The sequence below is a fragment of the Thermobia domestica genome, chromosome 1, assembly GCF_964235325.1.
Source record: "Thermobia domestica chromosome 1, izTheDome1.hap1.1, whole genome shotgun sequence".
Taxonomy (NCBI): Eukaryota; Metazoa; Arthropoda; class Insecta; order Zygentoma; family Lepismatidae; genus Thermobia; species Thermobia domestica.
This window is the reverse complement of record NC_137454.1, coordinates 339,168,891-339,192,218: the sequence shown is the minus strand read 5'-3', so window position 1 is coordinate 339,192,218 and position 23,328 is coordinate 339,168,891. Positions and strand designations below refer to the sequence as shown.

At 35.9% G+C, this 23,328-nt stretch overlaps 1 protein-coding gene across 3 annotated transcripts in view; it reads left to right on the top strand.

Moving 5' to 3' along the window:
* Window positions 1–23,328, top strand: part of LOC145663402 (uncharacterized) — a 224,387-nt gene that overhangs the window by 42,022 nt on the left and 159,037 nt on the right. Inside the window, exon 1 of one of the 3 annotated variants that reach the window (XM_081729631.1) lies at window positions 22,668–22,801. The exons of the other annotated variants lie outside the window; for them this stretch is intronic. The gene's annotated coding sequence lies outside the window, so the exon portion shown is untranslated. Of the gene's footprint in view, window positions 1–22,667; window positions 22,802–23,328 lie in introns of those variants that run through there. 3 annotated transcript variants of the gene reach the window in all.

Below are 23,328 nucleotides of genomic sequence, written 5' to 3'. Positions count from 1 at the left end.
TCTCATACAAACTTAGTGCTGCAAAGGAAAGCTAAATTTCAACCATGATCTGTATCAAATTGTTGATTCTCCTCTTCAAAGTATATACTCTCCCCTAATTTCTACTGTTGAGGCAGTGTTATTACAAAGAGTTGGAAATTACTAATATGAAATTAGTGGTTAGCAATAATTATCTAACTAGAGTTAGTAGTAATGAAAAAATTGGCGTTCTCTACCTGATCTTTGCTTTCGCAGTATACATCATACAGCATGAAATCGCAAGAAGCAAATATTTCAAATTGTCTTGGAAGCAAATATTCTTTCTTTGTAACATTTACAGAAAATCTATCCGCTCTGCAGAAACGGAGGAAAGAAATGGGATGAGAGTGGTACCCCGCGGCGTTCTACCACACCCATTGGAAAAGGACTTAAGAGGGGGAGGGAAATACCTGCCTGTCAGCAGGACATCTGTTCGCGAAGATCACATTGGAACACACAACCTTCAATATATAGTCCATTACAATGTTACTTTGAAAAGTTCATTACTCTTGATCTACGTCATTAAGCGTGAAATTGAAACAATCATTTCATTTCTATTGCTTTTCTGTATACATATGAAAAATTTTAAGTTGTTACGTACCATATTTCGTTAGATATTCATGAAGTAAAGTTTACATGTTATCTTATGGGGACTGAGAAACCAGTGGCAAAAGGCATAACATCCCCTTAAATATTGGAAAATCGGAAGAATATGGAATTTTTGTATTTTTTTCCACATAGAATATAATGTTATAAATATGACACTGGTGTCACTTTCTTTGTATTCTCTGTCTCCACCTTCTGAAGTACGGTACTATAAACATATACTATCCCTGAATGGCTTTATTGCCCTGTTTACCAAAAGGACAACTTTGTTCCACTTTAGAATGAAGTGACGGGTGGTTTTCTTTTCGGAAAACAGTTATTGGCAGATGAGGATTTTGTCTGTTCTTTAATACTTGCCTCTGCGCCGAATTAGAAACTGAGAAGGTTAAAAAAAAAGCAATTCCAAGGGGACCACTGTATTGTATTTGATTTGTAATACTGTTACTTAGATCTACTTTTAAGAGCGCCAAACTCTGGGATGGGTTTATTTATATATAAAATAAGAAAGTTTCCTCTTCTGGGAGGGCGATCGCCCCCCTGGACCCGCCCCTGGTGCGTGTTAATGTTACCCATTTTTTTTTTTTAAGTGTAGTATATGCTTGTTTAATTGGAGTTTCATTCCTTACAGCACAGAGAGATGTAATGTTGAATCTGAGGAAGGTTTGGGGCTATTCTGTCTCTAAAAGGTGTAGTGAAAGAGCTGTCTCGTCTAGAAAAAAATGCTGTTTTTACTGGAAGAGTTCTGTTCATCTCGTAATTCATCACGAAAGTTCTGTCTTCCCTTGTCTCGTGGGCAATACTAGGTGCATAAATTTAATCGGGCCCGAACCACACGAAATCCCATCGGAAATCAAACTGAGGTTTCAAGCATCTAAGGTAGAACAGAGATCCTCTGCATATATATCACCGAATGAGCGTAGGTAAGTGATAAGCGTGGGCTTTGCAATTAGGAGATCCTGGGTTCAAATCTCGAGGCTGACCATTCTGACTGAGGTTTCCCATGTCATTCTCACCATGTCAATGCTGGAATGGTACGTTTAAATAGGGCTATATAGGCCCTGGCTGACTTGTTTCCAAATTTTCCTTCCCTAGTTATTGACAGTATTTGAGTGTAAAATATCCCTTCAGTTGCTGCCTCTGAAACCTTGGTTATAAATAGATATTAAATGGAAGAACAATCATAAATAAGAGAGGGTAGTTTGCCCAAAAAGACTATGTTATTATGTGCATGAAAAAAGAATTTGACGTGCTGAAATGCGTTACAAATAAAGTTGTACAACTTTTAAATGTTATGCGAAGTTAACGTTTCTGTGAAGCCACAAAAATTCTGTGTGCATTTTAGCGTTTTCCTTTTAGGTTTCTCATAATGTAGCATGATAAAACAGATAGTCTTGTATGTATTGTATCTAGTGCTTCTTCCGTACAAGACGGTGTAACACTATATATGAAACATTAGCTACTACTAATTTTCTTCCTTGCATTTGAAGCTTGAATAAAGTGATTTGAACTATATCTCGAGTTCTGTCAGTGAGTATTTTAGTTATTCTAATTTTACTGCACAATGTAGTCTAGTACATCATAAGCTTGAGACAATTCATTTCGTTCAGTTCTTATTGTACCAATACGTAAGAGAAACGATGTTCATGCTATTGTCACATAATAATAATAGTATTACAGTGAAACCTCTCTAAAGCGGACAGCGGTGGGGAATCAAAAACTGTCCGCTATAGAGAGGTGTCCGCCTTAGAGAGGTTTTAATATCTTCTTACGTAAATTAGTACAAGGTAGTGTGCAATTAGAAAAATATTTTTGCATGAATCATGTATTTACGAATATTACCAACATGTTACTGTACCTGCATTATCTTGCGCCATCCAATACCCTAAGTTCGAAGCACAACATGGAAATAAGATTTTATAGTTCTCTGCACTTTACACTTATCGCTACTTACTACGTTTTCGGTGTATTGCTTTAATTTGTGAGTTAATTGCAATCCAGTAATGACTTTTGAGACAATATGCGTACCCACGGGCAAAAATTTCCAAACTTGTCTTTTGCTTAGTTAGAGATTCCAGCAGACTAAAGAATGACTTATCATCCCAAACGGCGGGTAACTGTCAATCACTTTTGTGTTTAAAACAGGTTGGGTGAGAGTAGAATGCAAGCAAAGAACATGAGGATGTTGTTAAACGGAGACCTTTCCTCCTGAGCAGACAGTTGAGGAGGCAAAATGTCACACCCTCATGTGCTTCCTTGCTGACACACGTATGAATAACAAAAAATGTATTATTTTTTACTGTACTTCTCAACTTGTTTCTAGGGATAGTGTCCGTAATACGGAGGTAAATAATACCTATAAAAGACAGGAAAGACTGTCCGTGTCCGTACTAGAGAGTGTCCGCTTTAGAGAGGTTTGCCAATATGCTTTTTCCTAGTACAGTGTTTGGGGATTACAAGATATGTCCGTTATGAGAGGTGTCCGCTTTATAGAGGTGTCCGTTAGTAGAGGTTTCACTGTATTATTATTATTATTATTATTATTATTATTATTATTATTATTATTATTATTATTATTATTATTATTATTATTAATAGAGCTCGAAATAAGTAGTTCTCCCATTTACAAATAAACAAATGGGGGGCGCAATAATAATTACGGTATATCACGCTTGATTTTTGGAGCGTACCATAATACCCTAGAAAATACCATAATTTTGATCATCATGCACAATAATTACCAGCTACCTAGTTGGCAGCCCTGTAACATACAGACGCTTGGAAGAAAGAAGATAAGTTATTCACAAAACAAACTCGAAAAGAACAAATACGCGTCTAGTGGTAATATTGTTTCTTTCTTTCTTAATATCGGGGGAGTTTTGCCCTCCCAAAGTTGGGTGGTTGTGTTCCTAAGTATTCATTATGATTAAAACAGAGGAATTATCAAAATATAAAATAATTCTGTATTTTAATTTTGTGCTTGTATCGGTGTAGTGATGGGTAAATTCCCGGGAAGATATTTTTCGGGAATATTCCCTGGGAATATTCCCGGGAAGATTCCCAAAATGGGAATTTATTCGGGAATTTATGTAAAATCAGAAAGAAAATTGCATTCTATTACTATATTATGATTTCAAAGTTGAATTAATTTTTTTTTTTAACACAGCATATTATTACTGTTGTCCCCAGAGGAGTCTTTAAAATGTATATTCTGAACGATGTTATGTTATTTTATTAATATTCTATTATATTTAGAGTGTACGCATAAATGGATATTTATTTACAGTAGAGTCCTATGAAAGTAAATATATTTCAAAAATGGTATAGTAAGTCCCATATTTTTAAACCGCTTAACAGTTTAAATTTACATGTAAGTGGCTTTTCTAAACTTGACTGTACTACTGATATTATAAACATATTAAATTTTTAAATGTTATAAACAATTTTGTCAACATTTGCGCATTTGTCTCTATTTCTACATAAGTTTCCTTAATTCTATATTACTTTACAAAATGGTTCCTTTTCATCATTTGTAAATTAGTACTTTTCTAATTTTGGCTATTGTTTAGCATTGGCGGCCAGCTTTTGCACCTACTTTTCTCCGATATTCTATTCCGATGCGGTTGTTTTATGGTTTCATACGTTAAATTACGTTACCAATATTAAATTCAGACAGCAATGCAGAGCGAGCGTTAGCGAGTGAAGGAGGGTTAGAGCTCTGTATGGCACGTTGTTTTATATCTTCGTTACCAACAATTCACTTTCTTTTCTCACATAAATCACTTTCACGTATCTTTACGGTTTGTACAAATCTCGTACTGCCCTAAAAAAATTGTGTTCGATACTTTCATGACTACTTGAATATCACTATCAACTCATTTCTTCCGTAAATCATCCTACTTTTTGCTAGTTTTGCCCCTCCAATGTAAACAATTAGCTTACTTTTTAGTGCAAATTCAAACCTCCAAATTCTTTAAAACCTAGAAGTAAATATATTAAAATAAAGTAATTAGTCATATGGTCCTCATAATTTGGAAGATAAAGTAAACAGTTGGAAATAAATTCCTTCCCGGGAATTTATAGGCCAGGGAAAAAACCGGGAATATTCCCATTTTAAAATTCCTTCCCACCGGGAATATTCCCACTGCCCATCACTATATCGGTGCAGTTTTTAAAATTTTTACTGCTTCAAGAACTGTCCCTATCGGTTCTCTTTCAAGTAAGATGTTTTCTTTTTCTGGGGGGGGGTATTGTCATATTACCAGCAGAGTTGGCGTGGGTCAATGAAAACGACCCACACGCAGTGACCCACCACCCACCGTGACCCACGACCCACTAACCCACCACGACCCACTCTGACCCACGACCCACCATGACCCACCACCCACCGTCACCCACTGTGACTCACCACCCACCGTGACCCATTGTGACCACCACCCACGGTGACCCATTGTGACCCACCACCCACGGTGACCCACCCTGATTCACCACCCACGGTGACCCACTCTGTCCCACCACCCACCATGAACCACTCTCATCCACTTTGACCTACTCTGACTCACCAAAATCCATTGTCATCAACTCTGAACACGATCCATGGCCTCTTCTGAACTGACTAAAGAGTTTACACTTGTAATAAAACAAGACTGTGAAATGGTCACTAATCGAAGTTTGAATTTCTAGTCAATCGCTCAAGCACCACTCTGTTACTAGGGAATTCGAGTCGAGCCAAAGGTAATTTTCTCGATTCGAGTTCCGAGTAGGGTCGCTGTTTTGAGGTCGAGTTTGATAAATGGCTCGCTCGTTCAGCTCGTTTTAGCATGTTTCGAAATCATTGCCTGATTGAATGATTAGACTGGAAAGCGAAAGCTATGAGAAATGTAAGCACTAATGTGGAATATTTTTAGTGTTGCTCAGGAGAGGGGACATTGCTCACATCTCGTCTCGTCTCGATAACGAGACGACAATATATATTTTTTAACGAGACACCTTCAAATATGGTGAGCATCAATATAAGTATATACTGTAGTTCTTACCATCAAGGCTCAGACCTGCACAATCGAAGTTCTGAGCCCAAGCAGAAGCCCACCCCGGGAAGTGATGTTAACTGGCTCGACTCGGTTCAACTGAGTGAACAGCTCGAGCCAGCTCGGTTGGGATAAGACATCGGCTCGGCTCAATTTAGCCGACAGCTTGAGTTGGTTCGGTTGCAACGAGCCATTGACTTGACTCAAGTAAGCAGATAGCTCGAGCCGGCTCGGTTGAGAGAAGCCACCGACTCGGTTTGACTCTGCTCAGGTGAGCCTTCGGCTCGAGAGAGCTCGGTTGAAACGAGTCTATCGGCTCGGCTCGGCTCGGCTCAACAGAGCCGATGGCTCCAGTGGGGTAGGTCAGGGTAAGCCATCAACTCGATTCGGCTCCGCTCAGGTGAGCCACCGGCTCAAGCCGACTCGATTGGGATGAACCATCGGCTCGAGTTGGCTTGGTGGGGATGAGCTGCGGCTCACTTCTCGGTAGGGATGTGCACGAGACGAGTCGAGATTTAAGACTGTTCCGACTCGTCTCGAGAAAACGCTGTTCGAGGTTATATATATATATATATATATATATATATATATATATATATATATATATATATATATATATATATATATATATATCCTTTACATACCGTCTTATAAGCATTTTTAAAATAATTTACAAATTACGTAGCAAATTGCGATACAAGTTTCAATTTCTATCGCAGTTTGTAAATTTTGTAGACCATTTTATGCACTATAATGAGTAATTATATATTCATATAGCAAGTCCAATAAATACGAAAGTACTTGACAATTCCATTCATTATGAAGGAAATTGTGAATTATTCTCGTATTTATTGGATTTCTTCTATAAATTTATTATTATTATTATTATTATTATTATTATTATTATTATTATTATTATTATTAATTTCTCGACTACAAAGATACAAAGAAGAAGAATTCCGACACTAGTAACACAGAAGCGAAAATGACTTCTAATTGAAAATAATAGATCAATGCATTTAATTTCGGGGAGAGTCTATAGGGGTACTTTAGAGTTTACGGCTTTTCTCTGCAACCTGCGCTCATTGTTGGAAAAGCATTATATTTTATTATGTTATTTGTCAAGTTTAGCGAAATAAGAGTTTTACCACAGCGACAAATTGAACAATTAGGCTCAGAAAAACAACGCATTGGCTATTCTTTCTTCAAATATACATACACAAAGAGAGAGCCCATTTGGTCAGGATGTTTTTTGAGTTAGTTTTGTGACGTCTCACTCGTTCGGCTGTAGGTCCAACTCTTATAGAACCTTGTTGTTGAAGGAGACTATAAACTTTAATCCATCCATCCAACCATAGATCTGCTAGTAGGAACACTAAGTCATCATGTAATAGTACCTCTGAATCCTAACATTTTAGGTAGATTGTCAGTTAGGGGAAATGTTAGGAGTGGGGATAGTAAATTTTAGCTGTAATTTACACTGGTAGAAGAAATTCAACGTTCTGCCCTTCTTCCTCCTCCTGATGCGTGTATGCGTTTATATAGTAGTTCAAAGATTCAGGAGAGCAGTGCGTACGCCACTGCAAACGAGAGAAAATGGTTCCTGATTCTCTTAACACAAGCCCATGCCATTTTAGTTTTAATCTCATTGTTTTTCCCCCTTCAGTTTGTTTATTCATTTCTTAGCACAAAATTGCATATAACATTTTTGTTTAATTAGTTGGCAACATTTGTGCACTGCAGTCTGTATTGTTTACAAGATTCCATATCAGAAGGGCCCGGACAAGAGGGCGAGGACAGAAAGGCCCGAGTCAAAACGACCCCGCTTCAAAAGGGCCCCGGTCAAAAGGGCCCTGCGTCAAAAGGGCCCCGCGTCAAAAGGGCCCCGGTCAAAAGGGCCTCGCGTCAAAAGGGCCCGGCGTCAAAAGAGCCCGGGTCAAAAAGGCCCGAGTCAAAAGTGCCCTGCGACAAAAGGGCCCGGGTCAAAAGGGCCCCGCAACAAAAGGGCCTGAGTCTAAAGGGCCCCGCGTCAAAACGGCCCCGCGAGAAAAGGGCCCGAGTCAAAAGAGCCTCATGTCAAAAGGGTCCCGCGAAAAAGGGCTTGAGTGGAAAGAGCACGGGTAGAAATAGTCCCACGGCCAGAAAGCCTGAAATCAAAACAGAAGTGGAAATCAAAGATGCACGAGGGGATAGTGCCACCTTATTAAGTAGAAGTGATTGTCCAATAGAAGGAAGAATATCAGTGGTTATTAGAGACAAAAAGGAAACTTGAATGGTCATGTTAATTTTGTATGGTTGCTGTTTGTTCTGTAACAATCCCTATCGCTTAAGTCGGTTCTCGATGAAAGTTTGCTTTCAACCGCGTCTCTCTGAGTTTGTAGACGTGGAAGACCCGGGTTCGATTCCCGGCGGGATCTCATGTGGTTCGAATTCCACGTTAATCAGTAGGTCCACATCTCATACAGCCTCGCTGTTGAAAGGGATGCTAAAGTGAAAATCATATCATATCATATCTCTGAGTTTGTATTCTCGAGACCTAGCCCAATCAGACTATCTATTAATGACTGTTCCCTTAGTACTAAAATTCAATTTCTTCCCCTGAATCAAAGTAGAAAAATACGTATTATATGAAAAGTATTATCTTGAAAACGTTTCTTTAATTTTGGTGTAAGAACATACATGTGGATCTCCATATAGGGTTAGTCAAAAGTATTGGGACAGAACAATAATGACACGCGTGGACGGGGGAAAATCAAACGTTGCAATTGGTGTTGTTGCAAAAACTGCATTGGCTTGGAGTGTGGTCACCGTGGAAGCCATTTTGAATTACACTATATTGCGGATCGTACATTTTTTAATGGAAAAGGCTATGATCTTACACTTCAGTTTAGGCTTTATATTTCCACAAATGTGAAGGTGAACTCATTTTTGACACATTACCATTTGTTTATGAGACAAGGTGTTTGACATATGTATCTAATAGAAAAATGTATCATGACAGGGCAGTAACAAAGAGACAAATGGACAAAGGAAAAGTAAATGTTACAGGTTGGTATTGGTGTTAAAACTTCGTTAAATGATCATGGCACCCAACTTGAATTCCGCATATTACATACCATAAAATATTTTCAAATAGACAGGGGTACTTGTGTCACATAAATTTAGGCTAGAATCTTGCTACAAACGATAATCTGAATTAAGGATGCGCACGAGACAAGATTTGAGGCTGTCTCGTCTCAAAAATGTACTGTAAATGTGATGTATCGACTCGAAAAATGTGCATTTTTCTATTGGAAGAGCTGTCTCGACTCGGATATTCTCAGGAAAATTCTGTCTCGACTCGTCTCCTGTGCACCCCTTACTGATCGACTTGAGTTTGATTAACATTACACTATGATCATTATATTTTAGAAGTACCAATGTTGCATAAAGCCTTACAGGAAGATAAAAAGAGTGAAAAAAAGACATTACTAACAAAAAGTATTTTTGAGATAAACATATTACATTTATTATATTTGAAAAGTACTTACTTAACATGAATCCTTAGTAAGAAAAATCTTCATATCTTGTCGATTAAATTATTATATATATATATATATATATATATATATATATATATATATATATATATATATATATATATATATATATATATATAACATGTGATTCGGGTCTAAAAGGGCCAGTGTTACTTTTTGGCAAAAAATGAGATATTCGTCAAATTTTAACGCCTATAAATGGATATTTTCTTTTGCAAGAAAAGCAAATGTTAATATGAATAGTATATATACTCCAAACTACTTGACATTAGCCCTTTTAGTCCCAAGTCGCAGATATATAAAGTATGTGAACTTACATTGAAAAATTCTGGCTACTTTAATCTGTTTTGAAATTCTTCCAACTTATGTTGGACATAAGTTTATTATCATTTTTGCTTAACTTTCCAAATGCCAAATACGATTGACATTTGTCTCAAACTGCTTGCGTGGATTGCAAATTAAAATTGTGAACCAAGCCACGAAGATAGTTCTCTAAAGGTCTTTGAGCATACTCCTGTACAATAGTACGTATTCGACTTGCAGTTACTCTGTATTTTTTTCTGCCGGTGGCCAATACTTGTCTAGCAACTTCTATTAATTTGATCAACAGAGTGCTCCTTTAACTGTGTATATTCGACGATAACCGTTTGCGATAAGATAAAATTCGTTGCGCCATATAATTTTATGATAAAATTACGCGCATCTCTTTACTTTATTTCATAGTTCTACCATATTCACTTTTTAATATTCGGCAACAGTTGCCATCGAAATTCATGCAGTTATACGCATAATAATAATAATAATAATAATAATAATAATAATAATAATAATAATAACAGAATTACAATAGCAATTACATAAAGAATACCTTCGAATAAAGAAAAAATAACTGTCACGCTGGGATTCGAACCCGAGTCACTGAAATGGCAGTTCTATGCTTTCACACTTGATACAAAGATAAGAAAATAAACTAATAGCTATGTTACATAAACATAGCACACACTATTTCTACAGGTGTTGATGCAATTCAAAGAATGCGAAAATAATATCTGCCGGCTTTTCTTATTTAGAAATTAGAAGTTACGGTGAGGAAGAATTGCAGTAATATAAATCGAGACCAGTTAAAAACAATGAGGTAGCCTCATCTTGAAGAACGCTTCGCGATATTTTCCTCATTGACGAAGGTCTATATCACTTGTTTTTGAGTTAAAGAAGGAAACCTCGAGTAAGTCATTGTGACAGTCATAAGGAACGTCTCCTTATACGAGTATTAGTACGAGTATTTTGTGTATATCTTACATGCAATGCTTTTAACTAGCTAATAGTTTAGGCGGAAGATGAAGTGACGAGGTGGGTAAGTATTTAGCGCATTGAACTTAAATTCGGCGGACCCGCGTTCAAATCCCGGTCAGGTTCTAACTTTTTCAAATGTTTCAATTTCAATTTCAATACATACTCAGTGTGACAAGCAAGATTTTCTCTCCTCCAGAAAGAAAAAAATGTTGGAATGAGGAGAATTGGAGAAGGTCTCTCAATGAAGGCAATCATTTACTAACTTATTTCCAGCAGTTGTTCTAGATTTGATATTTTCGTCTACTTTCAAGCATTTTCTGATTCATGTGTGATCAGTGTTTTTATTTCTTTGAATATACAGTATATAGTGAAATAAGACATTACATACACAACAATATTGAGATTAACATATGATGATCATTGGACAACACGCTCTGAACCAGAGAGGTTCATCTCAGAATGGAGAAATGTTTCGTGCGTCATCTACTCACAATTTTACTTGCATAACGACTGGATTCAGTGCTACCAACTATTATCAGTGCCGAGAAAAGTTACGTGTAAATTGGGTTGCATCTCTCCAGGCGCTCTCACAACTGCAAATTACCTGGACACCAAGTTATGGAATTAGAGCACTTAGGGTGGAGAGACTTTTGTTGTTGGGTGTACATAGATTTTCGTAACACGAGTAACACTATCTGCTATTGATCTAAAATATTCCAAGTAATTTTTCCTCTTTCTCTTTCTTTCCTTCTTTCCTTTTATTTCTTACTCCCGAATTTTGCGCCACCTTACTTCGGCAGCCAGGGTCGTTGACCCGCTCTCCCGTACCATGACATGGCACTGATCAATACCTACCTGCAACACTTTTCTCTGTTCACATGAATCGTAACTGGGCTGTTGTAATAACTTTGACTAACACTGTATACAGATCCACATATACGTTCTATCAACACAAATCAGGTGGTGTCCACTGCATACTTTTAATCTAATAAGCATTTTTATATTTCTCATGCTTTTCAGGCTATATCTCAGGCTTTTTTGAAGTGAGGCCCTTTGATCGTGGGTCCTTTTGACTCGGGGCCCCTTTTGGCGCAGGGCCTTTTTGACTCGCGCCCTTTTGCCGGGGACCCTTTTGACCCGGCATCTTTTGACGCAGGGCCGTTTTGACTCGGGCCCTTTTGACGCGGGTCCCTTTTGACGGGGGGCCGTTTTGACTCGGGCCCTTATGACCGGGGCCCTTTTGACGCGGGGCCGTTTTGACTCGGGCCTTTTTGTCCTCGCCCTTTTGTCCGGGCCCTTCTGACGTGACACCGTTTACAAGGGGTGCAAAGCTTCGTGAAAATCAGTTTAGTATGCTGGGTTTTACAACAGATGCAAATGGACATCAGCACTTCAAATGAAAAGCGAAAAGAGCTGGTTGCCATACTTGAGACTTGCGAAGATGCCAAACATGGGATTGAATTATGCCAGATTTTCAAATTATATTCCTGAACTACTTATCTTCATTATTTTAATGAAGTGTTTTAACTGTATTCATGTACAAAGGTAATATGACGCTGTGTCGCAAAGATAATACAATAAATTTATAAATACCACTATACAAATATATATATATATATATATATATATATATATATATATATATATATATATATATATATATATATATGTATATATATATATATATGCGTGTATGTGTGTATAAATTAACAATTGATTTTTTTCTAAAATATCCTGTTTAGTATTCACAGAGAATATTTTTTTCAAAATTTAAATTTGATGGCTGAATCAGTAGACTTTTAATATATTCACATTGTATCCATTGACTTGCGAAATAGTCTACCTCCAGACGCACTTAATTTTTTAACCATCCCGAGATTAATCGAACAGTTTGATACATTTGAATGTGACTTAAATTTCTATTCATAACTATTCTTATAAAACAGGGAGATTATGAAGAGATGGATGTACTGTACAAAATAGAATAAAAGTATATCATTCGGATTTCTATAATCCCACAGTCCAACCCAGGGCTTTCTGATTTTAAACAAGATAATGTGCCTAGCGGAGACTTTACATTGTGAAGATTATATTAGTGAAAATTATGCAAATACTATTTTACAATTTAATAGATATTACTAAATATTGAGCTGTGGTTATGTGGTTAGCGTACGCTTCTTCGGCGCGGGAGTCGGGAGTCCGCGGTTTGATTGACAACAGGAGCTCATGTGGTTCAAATCTCAGGTTAAGCTGTAGGTTCACGTCTTATATAGCTTTGCTCCTGAAAGGGACACTAAACTATAATCTTTAATATTACTAAATATTTTTAATGGCTTACCAAGACGACGTGAATTTGACTGCCATCAAATCCGTTTTATATTGTCACTTAATCCAGTGGATATTAATATAACAATTATAAGATACGAGCGTATAAAAATATTCAGACACAAGTGTATATACATACACACACATGAATACCAAATATCAACACTTCAAAACTATTTTACAAGTGGTAGACTGCGCTGCATCAAACAGTGTTACCTTCAAACAAAACTTCTTCATTTTCCCATTAACGTCTCATATAGTCTCGCTGCTGAACAGGACGTTAAACTCAAAGTTAACTCATTTTCCCATTTGCTGAGCTGACCTGATTTTGAGTTTAACATCCCTTCAGCAGCGAGGCTACATGAGACATGGACCTACTGGTTAACCTGAAATCCGAACCACATTAGCTCCCGTCAGGAATCGAACCCGGATCTCCTACACCAAAGGCGCAAACGCTAACCGCTTAACCACAAAGGAGCTTAATCATCTTCCTATTTGTCTGCATTATTTGATTCACCCACAGATTTGTCATATATATATTTGCACTTGTCATTGGTTTTACCATTTTCGTGGAGGGTTGGAACTAGTCACAACCTGTAAGCTGAACACATTCAGAAACTAAAAGAATTACGTTCATTGTGTCTGATAAAGAATTTCGTGCTTGACACAAGCGTTTCATTTTTCTCTGAACATCTTTCTTCAGCAAAAGAGTCGGTTCTCTGTATTGGAAAGAGGGAAGGGTGAATTTATATTTTATGCATGGATAACATTTTAAGAAGTTTACACAAAACATGCCGCTTCCGACATAGCCCTGAAGCATTTCTTTTAACGGTGTATTACTGGCTGTCCCTTGACGCTCATCCCCCTACCCTCTCAAGTTCTAAATTGAAAAGGGACAGAAACATTCCAGATAACCACACACTCAGATTTCAGTTAACACTAATAAAACTATGGGTAATTGGTAAACAGTCTTTTGTAGAATCACGTTCTGCTTATTTTTGAACATTTCTGTGAATTTAACAATACAACAGCGGAAATACTGACAAGTCTTATTGCTCCAACCATCGCTTCAACTAAAAGGGATAATTCCCGACGGTCGTTTAACTACCTAAATTTTCGTTGTTTTTTTTTCTGTTCTCAGAAGAAAGAATCAAGATGCTAGATGCTAAATGGGTGTGAATTATGCAGGGTGGAAAAATCGTGATTTTTTAAAAATTATATATTTTTTATTTAAATCATTTTATTTATTTATTTAAACCAAATCTTTCTCCTCCTATAGTACAAGTCGCGAACTGAAGAAAAAAACATTAGGAATTAGTATTAAATGTTAATTATGCCATTTAAGTGAAGGTACTATAGTTTGGTAGTTGAATTTTGAATTAATCCCCAATCGTTAACCTATTTCAATCCCAACAATGTTTCCTAAGCATTACGGAAAAAGTATAACAACGTTTGTCAACATTGCATTTTTTCCACAAAAGTTACTGATATTTGGTAGGGCATATTAAAAAAAAAACTAGCTTGTGGCACGAAATACATATAACATCCGTAAATTTCACCTAAAGTTATAAAATCTAAAAAAATATCTGGGAACAAACAGACATGCACATAAAAGAATTTTCGTCTTAAATTCGAATGGTGATTTCCCCGTTGGAATAGTTTACGATTTACAAACACTATGTTACGAAGAGAAGAAAGCAGGAATGCCTTGTTACCCGTTCAAAATGGGATTTTCCCTAATCATCCTCTGCATAACACTCGTTTTCATACTGTACTGTACTTACCTCCATAATTGAAATAACAGAATAGAAACGGGATTTTACTTTTTTCACTTCAAATTAGGCCTAATTTATTTCGGAATTTGATTTTAATAATCACTTGATTATTTAAAAAATCAAGTGATTTAAACCTTGATTTAAATCAGAATGATTTATTAGAATTAATCCAATGCTCCAGATTAAATCAGAATTAATCCAATGCTCCAGATAGCACTTGATTAACTTCTTACTAAGTCCAATAAATTATTATAGACTACCAACTGCTCACTTAGACAATTTATGAAGTTCACTTTAACGCAACAGTTTTATACAAATTAGATATCTGGGTAGATACTTAACTATTGTTAGCATATTTAAAGTACTATCAAATATCATGACATATATTTATTAGTTTTAATTAACTGAAATGAGAAGAAAATCAAAACCCGCTGGCGAAAGGTTAACTATTAATTTTAAAAATGCCTGTACCTTTTCAAAGTAATAAATGCTGGTACCGTACGGTGTTGGTTTCAAGGCAAATAGCTGTTTCTGTGTGATTAGTTACTTCGAAATAATTTTAAAAAATAAGCAAAGATTTTCGAGACATTCGAGTTGAATAAAGATTTTTTACGAGCACAGTCTCGACTCGAATTCGAGACATGTCTCGACTCGTGCGCATCCCTATTTCTCGGTTCGGCTCCATAGTGAATGAGCTATGAGCAGAGCCGCTCGAGCCGTTGACAACCCTAAACCCGGGCCGAGTAGTTTTGAACATGTTTGGCCGGCACCCTATAACTTTTAACAAATTTTAACTCGAGCTCGAATACTTGCTCCTCCAGAATTCAAATTCCAACCTCATGAACAACGTTCTTGCCTTCTAGACATCACGACTACCTAGGTCGCAGTCAACTAGTTCTTAGTATTCAGATACATACCGCCTATCTTTCATGTTTATACACGGTGTTCTAATAATAATAATAATAATAATAATAATAATAATAATAATAATAATAATAATAATAATAATAATAATAATAATATAATTTGTAGTAGAATTAGTAACATTGATAATAATTATATTGTCTATGTGGAATAATTCAAGAGAGTACTTGAAACTACGTACAGGATTTAGCTCGATTTGACTCATTTTGGCTCGACTCGACTCGAAACTCGAGCAAAATTCGAGTCGAGTTGAAGGAAATTTTTCGAGCCGAGTTCTCGAGTCGAGCTAAAAGATGTCTGTTTCGAGTCGACTCGAGTTTCAAAGAAAACTCGCTCGAATTCGCTCGTGCCCATCCCTATCTGTTACAATAACGGTGTATCTGACCTTTACGATATAAAATGGTAAAGTGTTTGTCAGTGAGGAAATTGAAACAGTTCGAGGTGGGGGGAAATTAGTGTGTGCCTAAAATATACTTATACTAAGAGAGTATTCTTGCAAGTGTTAATTTCTGAACGCATTCCACAAGAAACTTCTATTCGCAGGAAAATACCCCTGTACAATATGGAAAAGGTTATTGTTTCTCAGTTCGGGTACCCTATGTGAGAGCATTTCCATAAAGTATGCTCATAATTGTAATTTGTGTAATCACTAAAACACCACGTTAAATTTAAGTTACAAATGTGCATAATTGCAATTATTATGAATATTTATTCAAAGTAGTTTACCTAAAGCAAAGAAGAGACTTACTAAAAATGGTACAAAGTTGAATAACACAAATAAGCCATTAGTAATACAAGTATACATTTTCCATAACTTGTAATTTTCCACCTTAAAACAAATCTGAATTCGGGTTTATTTCCTGTTGATAACTTTTTCGTGGTAAATCATCCGCAGCGGAATGATGTCCATCCTTCAGCCAAGAAATAACTAGCTCGTCTACTTTGAGCTTGTCTAGCGGTGGGGCATTAACATTCATGAACAACAAGTTAGACAGTGTTTGAGCACTTAGTCTATTTCTAATGTCAGTCATCTATAAATTCATAAGGGGAAATCCCCGTTCGCACTCTGTCGTGGAAATTAATAATACTTCTACCCGATTTCTGCAACTCCTCATCGACAATCTGTTTGTTAGACTTAAGTCTGATAACGATTTTTCTTGGTCAGGTTTAAAATACTCAGCAAAAAATATCATCTCTCTATCACCATACATCTTTTCCATATCGATCATGCCAGTTGGCAATGTCGACCCATGTAGAACAAAAACTTCATCTACCACGCCTTTGATAGGGAATCTTGTGAATAAATTATCAATTAAAGCCTGATAAACCGATGATTTCTTATTTGTTTATAAATTTATTTTTTGTAATTACACATGAAGGTTTGATACCATTACCAAGTTCCCTCTCCCGTCTAGGAAGCGAAAGGGAACAAGTTTCCTGGAAAGTGTTCAGAGGTGAATGAGAATTTCCCTCCTTCTTCAACTTCAATTATCACACTGCTGTTTGCCATGTGCCAAATTACGATGAATTTCAATTAAATTATCATAGTATAATTATTTCCTTGTTGAATTATCAATACTTTTCAGTGGAAAAAAGGATGAAATTTCAAAGTTCCAAATCAAAGTAAGTAGACCAACGTAAAGGGAAAAATTGCAAAATTTTCCATACAATTATGCGTATAATCCAAACTTCAAATTTCCGTGTAATTAAGCTTACAGTACAAATTTTATGCCTATTTTTCTAACAACTTTATGGGTTGATTGTCCTGTGCTGTAAGCGCTCCGTATAATAAACATAAGCTTCAGCAATTATTATAGCAGAAAGCAATGGACATATGAAGCCAAGCAATGTATTTTTGTTTGATTTTTTTCTTAAATAACATCGATCGTTTTCGATCATTTTTACAAACCAGCTCACTACCAATTTTCCATATATAGAAAGTGCCCTCCCCCAGACATAAAGGAGAATTTAAAAAAATGCTAGAACACATTCTGTTTATTTTCAATAAAAAGTTAATATACTGAATTTCAGCTCCGTAAATTTAACGGTTTGCGAGATACTCATTTTTTTTTCTTAAAAAACTCGGATACTCACTACTCCTTAGGATATTATGCATTATAATGAAAGCAATATAACATCCCAGTTTGGATTAAGGCCTAAATATATACTAAAAGTAATTTCATTTGACTTTGCGAGCTCCTCCATGGCTAAGCGGTTAGCGTACGCGCCTTTGGCGTGGGAGGCCCGGGTTCGATTCCCGGCGGGAGCTCATGTGGTTCGGATTCCACGTTAATCAGTAGGTCCACGTCTCATATAGCCTCGCTGCTGAACAGGACGTTAAACTCAAAATCAGCTCAATCAGCTCATTTGACTTTGCAATTTGACAGTGATGACCAGGCACACATAGTTACATTCAATTTTTTATATAATAATTTATATATTACAGTGATACAAAAATGTATTTTTTCCAGTAGTTAGCTCTAAAAACTCACAGGTCTCGAAAGCCAAGTTGTAGTGTAAGTCCTATTGCTATTATTACTATTAAAAATATCAATATCCAAAAGTGCCTGAAGTTCTTTTTTCACTTGGTTAGATATACTCACCTCAGGTAAGTAGACAGAAACAAGTGGAAAAGGAAGAGAAATGAAGGTCTTGAAAGTAAAACGAAGACAAATTTACCAGTCCTCAGAAGATACTGTCTACAATGCAGTGAACAGAGAGGGTCGGTAGATCATACTGAGTCGGTGGGTCGCAGTGGGTCATGGTGGGTGGTGGGTCGCTGTGGGTCACGGTGAGTGGTGGGTCACAGTGGGTCATGGTGGATGGTGTGTCGCACTGGGTCACGGTGGGTGGTGGGTCACAGTGGATCACATGCTGTTGACCCACGACCCACTGACCCACTCAGAAAACTTGACCCACTGACCCACTGACCCACTCCATCTCTGATTACTAGCCATAAAATCAAGAGATTCCAACATGGAACACCAGGAAGTATGTATAAATGTAGTCAACGGGACTTAATACTGTATTTATGATATTTCTTCCCACTCCACCCAGTTAAGTAATTTGTAATTAATTTCTCATCAATACTTTTTATGGCCATATACTAAAGAAGATGATGGGAATGAATGAAATGTTGGAATGAAGAAAGTGGGAGGAAACACACGTATACGGTGTTCGTCCAACACGAAGTCCACTAGACGCGACTTGGGATCGAACCAGGTGCCGCAAGTAATTTACAATATAGGAAATAATTTGTGACTCTGAAAGAATAATAATCTTACTATGCACAGAAGTATACATATTATTTTTGTGTTTAAGAGGTTGCTTGATTTTGTTTTCACAAAATTTCTCCAATTTAAAACATCGTTACAGTTAAGAACTGAAATAAAGAAGACACAATAGTCAAATATACATATAATATGATGTACAGAATGAATGGTAAACCAAATCAAATCAAATGAACATTGATAATAGCAGAAATATCTAATCCTTGCAATCGCAGTTCGTTCTTTTTTTCTATTTTGAGATATATACCTACCATTCCCAATAGAGAAATTCCCATATTCAAGATATTTTTAGCATCAAATTCAGTGATTTCGAATTCACGGTTAATTCCAATCGATTGAAAACTAACAAATCATTCCAAATATTAATATTTAGTAAATCATGTCTCGAAGGAGAAAAAGTCCTATCACTGGTCTAATTCCTAGCTCTGTCTTTCATGCACATGATCCCGTGTTCGATTTCCGGCGGAAAGCATAAAAAATTAATCTCAAATCATTCACTTTCAATAATCATCTGTCTTCTTTAGCCAAATTTGTTGGAATGTTAAACTATTTTTTTAAATTATTATTTTCGAAGGAAAACATCTTAGATTTCATGCTTCTTTATAGTAGAACAGCAGACAAAAATACGTGGTTACTGAAAATGGACTTTTTGTCCCTTATATTCATACAAAGAAATGCTAACAAAATTGAGACGTATTCGCTGCTATTGTCGGAGAGACGTATTTCTGTACCCTAAAGAAAAAAAAGCGGAAAATATTTGAAGTAGCGATGCTTTTTATTCAGAAAAGCTTTGCAAGCAGCATTTCAGATTTCAATGAAGTCATATAAAAATTTGAAGTTCGAAAAGAACGAAGAAAGACCTTCTATTTTAAAATAATGCATAGCTTATTTAATTAAATAATTTTTGTTTAACTGCTTGCTTGAATATATGTAATTTCCTTGCTTTTTTCTTCTTTTGGGTTAACGCCATCATTCATGGCTTACAACACATACTATATATTCAATTTATCTCTTGTTCAATAACACGAGTGTAGAAGGTTTATACCTGGGTATATAAATAATTTATGAACGTACATTTATAGTGGTTGTTTCAAATAAAGAAAATAGCTTATCTATTAAATCAATATTAGAGAATACACTTCAATCAATAAATATACAAATATAGCTTAAAAAGACTTTTCTCTTCATATTTCCTGAATATTTTTTGGATAAAACTGAAGAACGCTGGGGAGGGAAACACTTGCGCGCATCTACATACCTTTAATATTGCAACCGGTGCTTCTACAGACTACGAACCACTACTGCTGTTTAAGCAGTATTACTTGTGTTGCTGCAGGTTGCTACTAACAAGGAGAAGGCAGACTTTGGTAAGTAAACTTCGGGGCCATTTTTTGCGAGGAGGTAGTGCACATTTAAAGAGTTAATATTACAAACTGGGAGAGCGCAATGGGCAAAAATAAGGGGAAAAAACCGTCTTCAAAAGTTTTCTACTCGCCATATATACTGTTCGACGCGCAAATTTATCAAATGACGACGTGGAAGAATGAGTAAAGTGTGCAACTCATATTCAAAGGGTCCCGGATTCGATTCCCGTTCGAGTCAATCCTTGTTTTGTTTTTTGCTTCAACTAATAAAGTAACCATTTGTAACTATAAATAAAATTCACCATACGTTTATAATAAATAAAACAATAGAAATTTTAAAATTACTTGTAAAATCTTTCAATGTTCCACGTTAACTAGCAAGAAAATTTAATCTATTCCGTAAATATATTGATATCACGAGTTGTATTATGGTTACGACATCAACGGTGCCGATTTCTCTGTAAATTTGGGGGGCCCATTCATAAAAGATACATACAACAACACATGTAACAATAAAAAATACATACAACAATACATGTAACAATAAAAATACATATGAAAATACATATTCATAAAAATACATGTGCCCACATGAGCTTGGGGGGACGGGCCTCCTAGCACCCCATGATCGGCGCCCTTGACGACTGTCGTTGTGTAATAAATGTTCTTGATGCTTCGTGTCTACATCTGTTGACAGTGTACGATTTACAAAGGAGTTGAGGGGGAAATCTAGTGATGGGCAGTGGGAATATTCCCGGTGGGAAGGAATTTAAAAATGGGAATATTCCCGGGTTTTTTTCCCTCACCTATAAATTCCCGGGAAGGAATTTATTTCCAACTGTTTACTTTATCTTCCAAATTATAAGAACCATATGACTAATTACTTTATTTTAATATATTATTGTTTACTTCTTGGTTTTAAAGAATTTGGAGGTTAAAAATTTAAAATTCTTTGACTGTACTTTATATAACTAATAATAGGACTTTTTAAGTTCCATTTGAATTTGCACTAAAAAGTAAGCTAATTGTTCATATTGGGGGGCCCAAACTAGCAAAAAGTAGGATGATTTTCGGAAGAAATGAGTTGATAGTGATGTTCAAGTAGTCATGAAAGTATCAAACACAATTTTTTAGGGCAGTAGGTAATTTGTACAAACCGTAAAGATAAGTGGAAGTGATTTATGTGAGAAAAGAAAGTGAATTGTTGGTAACGAAGATATAAAACAACGTGCCATGCGGGGCTCTAACCCGCCTTCACTCGCTAACGCTCGCTCTGCATTGCTGTCTGAATTTAATGTTGGTAACGTAATTTCACGTATGAAACCATAAAACAAACTCATCGGAGTAGAGTATCGCAGAAAAGTAGGTGCAAAAGCTGGCCCCCAATGTTAAACAGTAGCCAAAATTAGCAAAGTACTATTACAAATGATGAAAAGTAACCATTTTTTAAAGTAATTTAGAATTAAGTAAACTTATGTAGAAATAGAGATGAAGTACTATTAATAAACCCTGAACCACCGTTAGTAATAGACGTCGGTCTGTCTCCTCTCTCTGACTCGAATTTCTGAAGAGGTACTCGGACTTCTCTTACTTGTGAATTAACGGATGAAATTTCGAGAAATAGGCAGGAGGAAAGGTCGTGTGTGGCAATGTAACATGCAAAATTATAAAGATAAGAAAGTATCTTGCAAATATTGTGAACATACATATTTATGCGCAAATGCTGAAAAATTGTTTATAACATTTAAAAATTTAATATGTTAATAATATCAGTAGTAGAGTCAAGTTAGGAAAAGCCACTTACATGTAAATTTAAACTGTTTAGTGGTTTAAAAGTATGTCGACTTACTATACCATTTTTGAAATATATTTACCTTCATAGAAAGCTATTGTAAATAAATATCCATTTATGCGTACACTCTAAATATAATAGAATATTAATAAAATAACAACATAGTTCAGAATATACATTTTGAAGACCCCTCTGGGAACAATAGTAATAATATGCTGTGTCATAAAAATTAATTCAACTTTGAAATCATAATATAGTAATAGAACGCAATTTTCTTTCTGATTCTACATAAATTCCCGGATAAATTCCCATTTTGGGAATATTCCCGGGAATTTACCCATCACTAGTTGAGACATATTCCTTGCTGTCTCCTGGTTGTCTCTCTGCAGCCTGTTTGACGGAGATAGAACTCCCCCCCCCCGAGTTTTGAAAAGTAAAATTATTTAGAAAGACTTTACTACTATTCTTATTAACCAAGCTATCGCTGCCCCAGTATTTCTGTATTTTTCTTCAACATGAAATGTATATTAGTCCTTATTAGTAAGGAAATTCTAAAGCTATGTTCTTTTAATTTGAAAGGGTAGACAGTGTCTCAATGTCTCATAGCACTTTACGCTACTGCTGTACAATATTTATTTGAAGCTATTTGGAAAATTTTTCATTCTAACATTTTCTCTAATAAATATTCACATATAAAACACAAACTTAATTTTCCAGTTTGGCGCTCTCTTAGGATTCAAGATTCGGTTCTGCATCTGACGGGTTTCCAACTCCAGGTATTTTCATTAAATTGATGTGCATCTGTACATGTGGAATTCATACACGTACTCCCAGGATGGATCTGAAACTAGGTATTGACTTTTCTTATGCCCTGTATATCTGAGGAAGATGGATAATAACTATCCTAACGGAATTATGGAATAGTAAACAAGGATAGAAAAAAACATTTAAATAATAGCATCAAAAAGTCAGATTGATCGAAAATAGTGTTAAAAATTAGTTTATTAACACTACAAGGACCAAAATTTTTACCTCCCTAGAAGTACCGAGCCGTCATTTTGACGGCTATTTAATTGCAATATATGTATATAATTTTTCTTTACATTTCCCTTATTTTAGCTTTAATTTAATCTGTTTAATCGACTAGCTTATGTTTTATGTAAGTTTTTTCCTTGATATAATACAGGGTGATCTACTAAACTTCGTCAATATGTTAAATATGATATTACTATCGGAAGTTAGCCTACAGGACAGTGACATGAAAAATTAAAATAAAGGAATAATACGTACATTCCTACGTATGAAATTCTTTTTTTACTAGTCACGTGATCACCCTATCTGCCATGTAGACATTGGCTGGGCTATTTTTCTTTAGCAC